The sequence below is a fragment of the Rhinolophus sinicus genome, chromosome 11, assembly GCF_057876585.1.
Source record: "Rhinolophus sinicus isolate RSI-liver-muscle chromosome 11, RSI-T2T, whole genome shotgun sequence".
NCBI lineage: Eukaryota > Metazoa > Chordata > Mammalia > Chiroptera > Rhinolophidae > Rhinolophus > Rhinolophus sinicus.
Window position 1 is genome coordinate 21,031,796 of NC_142511.1, and position 11,304 is coordinate 21,043,099.

Genomic DNA, 11,304 nt, shown 5'->3' on the forward strand with positions numbered 1-11,304 from the left:
TAAAACAAAAGTTGTATATTGATATACATAAAAAGAGATTAGTTGGAAATTACCAAAATTAACTAATAGTTGGTAGGATTATGCATATTTCATTTTCTGTTCTTTTCAGTTTTCTGTATTGACCCAAGTTACATTTGAAATCAGGTAAAGAAAAAAATTGTAGTAATCCAACATACGTATCAACATCTACTTTGTTCACAGAATGGTGGGGATAGAACCTGTATCACACAGGGTTAAGGAATGAGAGGGTGTGAGGAAATGGAGGCTCTTCATATAAACCTCAAATACATCTTCTGGAATTACAAAACTTTACTTAAACAATTCTATACCTACTAAAGATGTACTAAAGACTTTCTGAGTTCAACAAATCAGGTAATTATCTCTTCCTCTCAGACCAACACAATGTTTGGATTCTTGGCAGAGCATACAAGACACTAAGTGTGGAGGTAACGTATAAAATAAACACCTTCGAATCTTGGATTATTAAATCCAGACACTCCATGATAACACTTACTTGAAGGAGGTATAATTAGGGAGACAGTGAATAGGAAACTCAATGAGGGGGAATTATCATTTCTATTCATTATTACAATTGTAAAAGAGTGATACAACAAATTTTCTGTGGCACAATGTTGGCACATATTTGTGAAAAGAGAGAATCTATTTATTGTTCTCTACAGCCATCTGTACACAATGTTATATGTCAATTATATCTTAGTAAAGCTGAAAAAAAACTTTCTCATCTATTTCTAGGTGTCGACATAAGAAACATCCAAAGCTGTAGAGAATTTTTAGATGACAATTGCAGGGAAGCAAAATCTCAACAGATTGAGAAAAGCTCTGGAGAATGACAGTTTTGCAGCTTATTTTATATATTAGAATCAAAGGAGGGTTAAATGAAATCCGTTGGTGGTAGATTAAGGGGGCAGGAGAAAGCAAAAGGGAAATCTCTGAGTTTGGATAAAAAGTAAAACAGAGACACATACTTCTTTTACATTGGTGGTTACAGGATAATTAATAATTAACATTTACAGCATATAGAGATGGAATTCGGGGGGGAAAGATAACAATGAGGGGTTCTGTGGTCTCGTGCTCTGGTGTGGCAGGTTGTGCCCTAGGGGTCCAGAAAAAAGGATTACTCTGACATTCCAAGGATATGTTATATTAGATGGCAAAAAGACAATAGACAGGTTTACTTCAGGTAAAGATAGATCTTTGTCAAGGAAGCTACAGACCTAGGATGTGACTACCCGCCATGACCACTCTTATGGATTTTTATGTTCAGACTATCCTGTGTGGTTACTCTCGGTCTCTGAATTTGTAAGGGCAACTATACAGGCCTTCTCTACAGAGGCTTAGCAGCAAGTTTTGTTTTTCTTTTTTTTTTCTCATGAGACTATTTAAAAGATAGGGAAAACATATAGCTAGTATTTGGTTTCCTAGTTACAGGTACTAGATTAGACTCAATGATTGGGTTTTTACTGGAACTTTCTTCCAATCCATGAAATTTCTATACTTGGGGTTCATCAAACTATTCTAAATATAATTAAAGATTTTCATGTTGATTTCTTTAACTTATTTTGAGTTGACCTGAGGCTCCATTTGATATGTTCTGAAACGTGTTTCCTGTTTTTCTGGACAAGCTCCATGAAGCAGGGATAGAGTTTTCTTGCTTTTTCTCCAGTACCGAGACAGTTGTTGGCCTGTAGTAGGTGCATAATAAATACATATTAAACAATGAGTGAAATAGATGGGTGTTGCTGTCAAGTGATTTACTATACGAGGTCTGACAATGAAGTTTGTGAACTTGTTGCAACAATGTTGCTAACCTTTTTTTGATATCAGAGGGATTGTTCATTATGAATTTGTACCAACTGGACAAACAGTCAACCAAGTTTACTATTTGAAAGGTGCAGAAAAGGCTGCGTGAAACAGTTAGATGACCTGAACTTTTCGCCAATAATTCATGGTTCTTGCATCACGACAGTGCACCAGCTCACACCGCACTGTCTGTGGGGGAGGTTTTAGCCAGTAAACAAATAACTGCATTGGAACACCCTCCCTACTCACCTGATCTGGCCCCCAATGACTTCTTTCTTTACACAAAGATAAAGGAAATATTGAAAGGAAGACGTTTGGATGACATTCAGGGCATCAAGAGTAATACTACGACAGCTCTGATGGCCATTCCAGAAAAAGAGTTCCAAAATTGTGTTGAAGGGTGTACCAGGCACGGGTGTCGGTGCATAGCTTTCCAAAGGGAGTACTTAAAAGGTGACCGTAGTGATATTGAGCAATGAGGTATGTAGCATTTTTTCTAGGATGAATTTGCGAACTTAATTATCAGATTTCGTATCTCTGCCCATTCTCCGTGAGCATGAATTTACCAAATGCTGGGAAAGTTCCGAGAGATTTTTATTATAATAATTTAGATACTAAGAACAAAGCTGGATTTGTCTCTAAAAGGAATCAGCTGCACCTGGCTGCACAGGAAATCTTCCTAAGTTGGGCATCACAAGCTGACCTAAGAAGTAGAGCTAATGTCTGCCCCTCAGCCTTGAGATCGTTATAGTGACTGAGTTCAAAGGAAAGTATTGACAGTGAACTTCCTAAGGTCCTCATAGAAACAGAACTCAAGAGAGCCAAAGCTTTGAGTGAAGTAGGGGAGTAAATAAACACTAGTGGTTTCTCCAATGTTCCCTAAAGATGTTGCCACCCTGCCAAAAGAAAATGAGGAGAGAATGGAGAATATGCATGTTTGTAGACCAAGTTTTGAACTGTTTGGTAGATCTCTTTTAAGGCTTTATGAATGGTAGCAGGATGGAAGTAACTGTATGTGGATGTCATTAAACAGAGGCCAGCTTCTTCAAAATAAAACAATGTTAGATGGTTCTTTGCCTCCTAAATTAGTATATTTACGTTCTGCTTTCCAGAGGTGGGGGTAGCAGCATGAGTGGACTTGTAAATGCTTTCAGAAAATGCTCTCCACTGTCCTGGTGAATTACATATTAGGATTTGTGAAAACCTGAAAGAGAATGGCTTAACAGAGGATAGTTAGGCCATCTTTGTGATGTTGGCCCTGGCAGCTATGCCTCCTCTATTTGCACCTGGGGAGCACCTGGCAGCCAATAGCTGTCACCAGCAACAGCATTACTGTGGTATGCCACACCCAAAGCAGGCATTCTGAACACAACCAAATACAAGGAGGGTATTTCTCAGAAGGGACGTATTTTCATTTTATTTCCTCTTGGCCTTTGATGGCTTTAAAAAGTAAATACATTACAAAGCACATTCCACAAGTAAATTTGCAAAGATAAAACCTTTTATTCCTTTCTCATTATAACCGTACAGACAGAATATTTCAATTAAGCTTCGTAATCTTAAACTAACATATCTCACAAGTGTACAAGAAGATAAACAAAACAAAACAAAGTTAAAATACTAGCACTAGAAACAGCTTTGGACAGTAATTGATCCAGCTCCCACTTTCCAGATGAAAAACGTAAGGCCTGACTACATACAAGTTAAGTTAGGCAATATGGCAATTTACACATAGTATGTACAGTATTTCCCATAGATAACTAATGCAATAGAAATAAAATCTAACAGATTGTTTGCAGTTAAAAAGTCACAGGCTTCAGATATTTGTTAATCTCACTGACTTAATTCTGGGGGGGAAAAACCCCAAATTTTTTCTTGTGATGAAAAATTTTAATTCTAAGAAAGACCAATTACTAAGCAATTAATTCATAGTCCTTTAAAAGCTTGTTCTTCAGTAACCCAAGAAATAAGAGATTTGCTAAAGTTCCAACGAAGTAAAACCATTGAGTATCATTTCATATATTCATGGAGGCTACTTGCATTTCTTTTTTCTTTTTCTTTTTTTCTTTTTTTTGGTGACTTGTCTGTATGTTATATGCCCATTTTACGGGGAGTGAGGGAGGATTGTTTCTTTGAATTTTTAACCTTCTGAGTAAGACCATTGCCTTTTGTGATATAAGTTGCAATTTGTTCTCCCTGTTTGTCAGTTGACTTTACTTATGCTGTTGTTGTTTTTTCTGTCTTGCATTATTTTAAATTGAAATTCAACTTGGTGTCCAGCTTACTCTTTGTATTTATCAAGGCAAATGTGGCAGAATACACTCTATAAGCAACTATTAAAATCAGAATTATACAGAAGTTAGCAGTAGTCATATACAAATCTATTCCTTAAGTATCCAGAAAGATTCTGATATTGAATGATTCTGATAATTAGCATGGCCCATAATATCATAACAAGTGAATTTTTGATCTGTAAAGATATGGGTCCCTTAGAGACTCCAGGGCCACTTATTTAGAAAGTGTCAATACATGTTTATTAATTTGATACATTCTTAAAAGCTATACTTTCTTAGTTACTTTAGTGTATACTGAATCCATACAAAAGTGAAATAGTTACTTTTATAATAAAAATTATCCTCTATTTTAGCATGATTTTTATACAGAACACAGTACAAAGTGCTTTTGAAACAGAGCTTAAACAATATCCAAAGCTTATTTTTTATCCAATATTTCTCTGAAATAATCTTGACCCATCTTCTCTATAATCATTTAATGCCCTTTTAATAAACACGACTACTTTTTTTTCCTTTGAGAAGTGAAAGGTATATATTTGACTCCATATATTACAGCATATATTTTACTCCAATCTATCTTAAAGGAGTGCATTCTGCACTATAAAAGAAAAAGAAGGTATTTAAGGAAGAAAGATGTATGTGTATAAAGAAATATATATAAGAAAGATTAGCAGGAAGCATATTAAAATATTAACAGTGGTTATTACTGTGTATTATAATTATATGTGACTTGTCTGTAATTCACACCTTCCTCCTTCATTTTCAAAATTTTCCTTAATGAGCCCATTCCATTCCATATTATAAACACTTGAAAATAAGAAAGAAAAACAGCAAACTTGTAAACAGAAATCCTAGGAAATGCCGTCTTCCTTTAAGTAGTTGAGACTATTTCTTTTTTTTTTCAATATTCAAGCAGAGATTATTAGTGATATGTTCTCAGGGAAGAGAATGGGCCTAGCCAAGGTGGGGGACAGGGGGTGCGAGAGAGAGAGAGAGAGAGACACAGAGAGAGAGAGAGACACACAGAGACAGAGAGAGAGAGACAGAGAGAGAGACAGAGACAGAGAGAGAGAGAGAGAGACACAGAGACAGAGAGACAGAGACAGAGAGACAGAGAGACAGAGAGATCAAGTGCCAGAGAGCTCGAAGGCCAGAGAGAGAGAGTGAGACCATTTCTATATCCTAAGTGCAGTCTTTCCCCCTGACTAGATAGTGTGTGCTTTCAGCCCAAGGAAAGGGGTGATGGAGTGACAGTAATCCAAACTAAGAAGAGGGAGCGTCACTAGATATTGGGAGAGCATCAGCATCTTCAAGGGCACTTTTGCATCTCTGTGAAGTCACTTCAAAGATTTTATGAGTCTCAGATCTTACGTTTTGAGTCTCAGATCTTACAATTCAAATGAATTGGCTCCTTTCCAAGGATCATTTTAATTCAAGGTGTTCTCTGGCTTTATAGTACATTGTCAAGGAAGGACACTGAAATGACAAGAATTTTTATTTAGATGACTGTATGGTCCACAACTGAACTACCCAGAATTTATATGCCGATAATCATGGTTCTAGCATTACATATAAATTACAAGTTCAGAAAAAGTATGTATTGCCCTCTGTTGTGGTTGCACAAGACAGCATGGCATGAATTGAGGTACTGTGTAGATAAGAGATTAATGATTACCTTTCCTCATTGCTTCTTTGTCAAAAGAAAACTGTTCTCAGAGTTAAGCAACTAAATAAGAAGAGCTTTATTCCAGAAAACGTATGTACAGGTCCATCATAACACACAGATTATTTCCTTGAGTCTCTTTTCTGAGCCATGATTGTATCCAGGGAAATAAACAGGATCTGGTATTTTGAGAAGGATCAGCTTCAGAAAGCATGTGCTCGTCCTCTAGTCACAGAGGACACTGAAAGAAGGTACTGTATAGTCTAAGGCATACAGATGCTTCCGGGGCCGTGCTGAAGCCTGTCCTCTTCCTTACGGCCAAGAACACTGTCCTCCCACCAACAGGCAGACCCCCTGATGAGGCCCTTCTGCTCACCTGACACCCCCAGTAATTACTGTCACTGGATCCCTCATCATTGTTCTCTTTCTAGCTCCCAAGTCTTCCCAACATCATGTGTCACCTGCATCAGCATTGAACATTTCTTCTCATGCCTTTCAACACATGGCTGTGTCATTGGAGTCTGCCTCTGACCTGTATCATTCCGTTTATCCCTGTACCTGGCCTGAGTGCACAGGTCTTCAACTTGGTACAGACTCTCAACTACTTCCTTGTGTACCAGACGTTGCCACAAATGGTTAACCTTCTCCTGTAGAACAATTATAGTCAAAATTTCAATCTTAAAAGGGAAATTTGAGATAAATCATTAAGGACTTCCTACCTTTTTCTTAAAAGGTGGCCAACAGTCAATGTTCAGAATTTTAGCTGCACCTTGATGTAAAAGAATGTATCCAAAAAGTTGAACATAAAAGAAATTTTGATAAATTCAGTCTCAAATATTTACTATAGTCTTCTCATTTGCTTAAGTTTATACTCAGAAATTTTGGGAAATTTAAAAAATGGTCTTTACTCATCAGTTAATTTAGCATGGGAAAGCAAACACATAAGCATAAAGTATGGTACATTGTAAGTGACTAATCAATGCTTGAAGAATGAATAAGCAAGAAAATGAATGCAACAGAGTTAATAGGCATAAAACAAATGAAATGTCAAATATTAGGAGATGTATTTATGTACCAGTTTTAATAATATGGGAAATTGTCATTTGGTGGGGGAAAAACAGGACTCAATATCATACAGTCAATATAATCTCAAGGTGTAACCGTGTAAATGTAAAATAATATGCAAAGAAGCTTAAGAATACTAACCACTGGGTGGAGGCTATTGCAGGTAATTTTAATATTATTATTTTTTATTGTCTATGTTTTCAATAATGAGCTTATGTTACTCTTGAAAGAAAATAGTTTATTTAAAAATTGGAATAGACAGGAAGTGCTGTGAGTTCTCCAAAGAGAGACATCACTTTGGATTGGCGTTGTTTGGGGGAGCTTCTTGGGCAGTGAATTCTGAGCGGGGTTAATGTGACTTAGTTTAGAAGAGAGGTGGCAGTGTGTCTTAAGCAGGTAACCTGGGCAGGAATGAGCTGAAATCCAATGATATTTTGATCAGTCTTCTGAAATATTTTTAAATTAACTTTTGTAAAGGCAACATCAATTGCCCTCATAGTCTAGTTATTTTGTCTGTTTATATTTGGTAGCAGCATGGCTGGCTATGAATCACTTTTACACAACTTTTCCACCAAAGTACCCCAATAGTTGAGGAAAACAAATGCATCACCCCAAGAGCGCTGGAGGCTAACTTAAAGCATCCCAGAAAGCACTATATTCTCTGTCTTATTTTATCTTAAAATCTCCTGCATTATTTGCCTTCTTCTCCCTTGTATATGTATTTGTGTTAATACAGAAGTAATGCTATTTTCCCTTGAAACTATTGAAATAACATTCAATATCCTCCTAGAAAAAATATTCTCCCAGGAAGCCATGCCTTTTTCACTCATGACTTCCATATGCTCTTGGTACACTAGCCAAGCATTCCCAGGCATATGTACAAGTACATGGCCATTTGAGAATGACCAAGGTAAAGGACATAAAAATCTTCAAAGAGTTAATTATCAATTCTGAATTTTATAAAAGCAATGCGTATTTCATTCGCTTCCATAAACAGTCATGAAAAACAAGCTATTGGACAAAAGCAAAGTAAGTAAGCCAGATAATAAACATAGGGCTTCACAAATTCATTTCTACTGTTCTTTTTGGTTTCTTTGTTTAGAAAAATTTGAACGATCTATATCTTGGTTAATTATAAATGCCTCACCCACCTCCTTACTTTTTCCAGTGGTAACTTTCATTGCACTCTGTAGAATGTAGGATTTCTGACATGTGTGTAGATATAAAATGCCAGGTTTAGATTAGCACACATCAATTTGGGATGGTAGGACAGGAAGAAAGGAAATTTACTTTAAAAATGTGGTGTTTTTGCTTCTGCTTTCTACAGGAGTGACCTAATCCTTTTCTAGGGCTTTTGGTACAGCTGTTTCTGAAAATGCCCTGAGGATCTTATAGATAGGGAATTTTAGGACTCCAAGGCATAGCCAGAGTAAGGAAGGGCCAAATGAATTGCTCTATATGACTTTAAAAAATGGAAACGTTTCGATTCTGTGTGCCATGTAGTCTCTGGTTCTCTGTGGCTTGCATTCGGTTTTCCTATTGCAATGTGAAAGCAGCCATAGACAATAGGTACCAATGGGTGTAGCTGTGTTCTAGTAAAACTATTTACAAAAACAGTTACGTTTTAGTTCAGTGATTTCTAATATTCAATTCTATGTTGTGTGCCACTTTGGGTTGTAATGTAATTTCCCATTTCACTCCAAACCTTTAACAAACAGCTGAATATTTGCTACACAACAGTTTATGGTAAGGCTACTTTGAATAAGTAGAATGAAGGGAGAGGATGTAGTAACAAGGCCAGTGGAGAGGACAGAGAGGAGAGAACAGTCATAGGAGATCAGCTGAGAGACAGAATTCAGTGAAAGTCGGACAGCAGGGGAAGAGGTAAAGTGAAAGTCTCCACAGGATGCTTAAGGGGTCCTGCACATCTAAGGGAAGCTGGAGGCCTCAGAGATACACCCAAGTGGAAAATGATTGGGTTCCACAAGAGAAAGAAAAGTTTACTACTTCTCAAAGGTTCATAGCATCAATGCAGGAAATTATAGGACTGCTTTGAAAAACAGTGCCTGTGCATAGTACTGACAGAGTCTTCACCCTAAATCACTGGAAACAATAATAATCTAAGAAAAGACAACAACAACAAAGGCATTTCCTGACCCTGAAGTACTGTCTATCTTTTCTGGTATCAATGATCCAACTAGTGCAATATATTGAAATCCTGTTTCTATTTTCGATATTCAAGCTGTTGAAAATATTTTGAATTCAATATGTGTATTATGTACCTGCTTTGTTCCTGATTTGTTAGCAGACTTTGAGCATGCACATAGCTGCCTTCTTGAGGATGTAAGTGGATAATCACTTCTTTAGATTTTTCATCTGTAGTATTGCTAATTGGCCAAGGAGAAAAAAGTAGGACAAATAATTTTATATACATTTCAGTTTGAAAGAAATTAGTCAGTAGCTTTCATCTTAAAATTTAGAGCATATTTTGCCTGACAGTTCTGAAATCTTTGCAAGATATCTAAAAAGAAAAACATAACCGAATCCTACCTTGCGAGACTAAGTAAAATATTGGAATAAGTACTACTAAAACTATCCTATACATTTTGTCAGAAGACTCCAAATGAACAATTGCCCATGCCTTAAAACAACACACTTCCCTTTCTCAGAGAAATACTGATTATTAAATATTGTTACAATAAGATTGTGACATCCAAGTTTCACAATGTAAATGGCTTTGCACTGCAGACTTACACAAGACTTCCATTTTCCGCTATAGAGAAGAAATAAGTTCTCGAGATGAAAGGCTGCTGGATACCCAGTCATCCTCTTAAAGGGCTGTGCATAGACTTTCACTCCTAGAGAGTCACCCTGGGCTCCAGCCAACTAATGGTTGCTCGGGAGGTGCCAAAGACACACAGGGAGAGACTGAGTTGTATGGCTTCAGGACAAGGGCTGGAGGGACAGCCAACCACCATTGTCCTTGTGTTGAGCTCTACTCCAGTACAGCCTACAAGGGAATGCCATTGAAATCTGAACCTGCATTAACCTGGTGAAATCCACTCTATCCACCCTGGTGACTCCCTGGGACCTTGTCCCATCCAACTTGCATACTGCCAGAGGCTCTTTCAGGAGCTATGGCTTATAAGCAGCTGGCAGGTGGTGGGAGTCCTCAGGGTATGCTCTGCCTTTTGCTAAGCTGCCACAAGCCTGGTACAGGTGGCAGCCATCCTTGGTTCACAGTGTGGCCTCTCCCATGTGCCTCTAGGTCTAGCACAGGCAGTGACTGAAATCAATGGCTTTGTAACTCCTAGTTGAACTTGGCTTGTACAGGTGCCCTTCCCAAGTAGCTGCAGAACCAACACACCTGGAGGCCTGTTTCAAACCCCAATAGAACATCACCCCATTAGCCCCACAAGTGGCACACCCAGAGGGTGGTCTGGACAGGCACCAGAGCCCAGACCACTAGGGTAAATCCCACTCCATTGGGTAAGCCCCTACATAGTAGTTCTTATACTGTGGACAAGGCCAATCCTCACAGCCAGTCAGCCTGAGGGTCAATCCCACCCACGGATATGCCAACAGCAGTCAAGGCTCAACTACAATAGGAGGGTACATATGACACATACAAGGAGCAGACCTGAACCACCTGGCACAGGTGACCAGGGAGACTGTACCACTGGGCCCCACAGGACACCTACTACATAAGGCTACTTGGCCAAGACTGAGAAATGTAGCAGATCTACCTAATACATAGAAACAAAGACAGCCACCACCAAAATAAGGAAACAAAGAAACATGTCCCACATGAAAGAACAGGAGAAAACTCCAGAAAAAGAACTAAACAAAATGGAGGCAAACACCCTACCAGAGTTCAAAACACTGGTTATAAGGATGCTCAAGGAACTTATGAGAACTTCAGCAAAGAGATAATAAGCAAAAAACAAAACAAAAACAAAACAAAACAACAACAAAAACCCCAACAAAACAAAACAAAAAACAGACATAGAAACCATAAAAAAAACCAGTCACAAATGAAGAATACAATAACTGAAATGAAGAATATACTGGAAGAACTAAGCAACAGATTAAATGAAGCAGAAGTCTGAATCGGTGACTTGGAAAACAAAGTAGCTAAAACACCCGATTGGAATAGCAAAAATAAAAAAGAAGAAGAAAATGAGGGTAGTTTAAGATACCTCTGGAACATCAAATGTAACAATATTCACATGATACAGGTACCAGAAGGAGAAGAGTGAGAGCAAGGGATCAAGAATCTATTTGAAGAAATAATGACTGAAAACTTCCCTAACCTGGTAAAGGAAAGAGACATACAAGTCCAGGGAGCACAGAGAGTCCCAAACAAAATGAACCCAAAGAGGCCAAACCAAGACACATCATAATTAAAATGCCAAAAGTTAAAGACAAAGAGAGAATCTTGAAAGCAGCAAGAGAAAAACA